The sequence below is a fragment of the Sardina pilchardus genome, chromosome 8 (genome assembly GCF_963854185.1).
Source record: "Sardina pilchardus chromosome 8, fSarPil1.1, whole genome shotgun sequence".
NCBI classification, from domain to species: domain Eukaryota; kingdom Metazoa; phylum Chordata; class Actinopteri; order Clupeiformes; family Clupeidae; genus Sardina; species Sardina pilchardus.
In genome coordinates, this window is record NC_085001.1 from 29,617,954 (window position 1) to 29,619,498 (window position 1,545).

General features: G+C 42.1%; 1 protein-coding gene across 1 annotated transcript in view; it reads right to left on the minus strand.

The window, feature by feature from the left end:
* slc20a1a (solute carrier family 20 member 1a) overlaps positions 1-1,304 on the minus strand; it is a 16,196-nt gene extending 14,892 nt beyond the window's left edge. The window contains exon 1 of the mRNA XM_062543540.1: positions 1,079-1,304. The gene's annotated coding sequence lies outside the window, so the exon portion shown is untranslated. The remainder of the gene's footprint in view (positions 1-1,078) is intronic.
* Between the last annotated feature and the right edge of the window lie 241 nt (positions 1,305-1,545).

Genomic DNA, 1,545 nt, shown 5'->3' on the forward strand with positions numbered 1-1,545 from the left:
CCACAGACCAACACACCATCCTGCCCAAAACGTTTATGCCCACGACTGTTTTAATGAAAGGTCACATTGTTTGGTGTTTTCTTAAATAGACTGAGGAAACTATAAAATTGTCTTCTGCAATTTCCAGTCGTGGCTTTCTAATTGTAACTAATTTGAGCCAGACTGGCAGCTCTGAGAGGAATTGTGGAAACATGAACTTGGTGCTGGCTCGGCCAGGCCATGCCATGCAGGGACAGCTTCATTAAAATAAAGCCGTATACTGGTTCATTAAGCATGTCATTTAATTATGCTCTTGAAAATACTTCAATGTTATAGTGCCGGCTTATTAGCAGACTCTTATGTAACTTGTACACTGAATCAAAGAAAAACCGAGGCGACAAGCCGCCTAAAATAAGGCGATAAGGTCCAGCCGGCAGTTTTGTGTTGCTAATAAACATGACCACATTCCGAGAAAAGCAATGGACTTAAACAACAAAACACAAGAATATCAATTAGCCTGCGCATTCCCCGTGTTTAATGTGCTATACTACATGGTCCAAAGGCTTATTCATGGTCATGGAATAGAGACCGGCGCTGTGTCCTAACTATAAGAGATTCTGATTCACACGTGTGTCTACAGGTGCCGTATGGCCTCGAGCCAAAGCGCCTCTTGTGACCCCCACCTGACATTGTTTATTTTAGCCATGGGCAATATTATCTACCATGACAGACTGCACAGTGACTGATGTAAAGTAAACTCAAAATGACAGACTGCAGTGACTGGTGTGAGCTCAAAATTGAATAGCACGGAGCCTATGAGAAACAACATTTAAAAACGCAATGAAAAACAAGCTTTCAGAAAACGCGTACATTCTGTCCTAGGATCTACTGTCATAAACCGGGGGCCACTGTTATTTTTTATATATATATCCTAGGCTATAACCGTCCCCACTTTTGTCATCCTGACCAAAGTAAACCCACTGTTAACTTCAAAATAAACGTAGCTAAATATGAAACGGTGATGCTAAGTTAAAACAGACAGCAATGGGCCTACGATAAATATCAGAAGATAGGACATGATGATGAGAAACTGACTTACCAACGAATGGTGCTGTTTCTTCAGTTAGACAGGCGCGCAATATTGAATGGTTGGCGCCAGCAAAACTTCCGCTCGATACGCTTCCTGAAAGTTATAATAAAATGAACTTAATAGCCTAACACACGTGTTGTCATTCCTCAAGTTGAGCGAACTGAATAAAAGCCGTGATGGCGATGCAGTTGCTGTAATATCTTTGCCAGCACATTTGCCTGGGCAGAAAGTGCGGCTCTCCAGGTTATTATACACTTTTGAAGAACAAGGGAGGGGCGTGAGTTAGAGGTCACGTGTTCGTGAAGTCCCGTTTTCCACAGCTGTAGCAAAAATACTTAATGTTTAGCTCATTTACAAGAAGCTGTTGAAAATGACCTATTGCTGAACTCGGTTTGGTTCGTATTCCCAGTGTTTTCCCCCCATGTGTGCCTCTTTTTCTGCGTGTGTCTTCCTCTGGGCTATAACTAATAACTTTA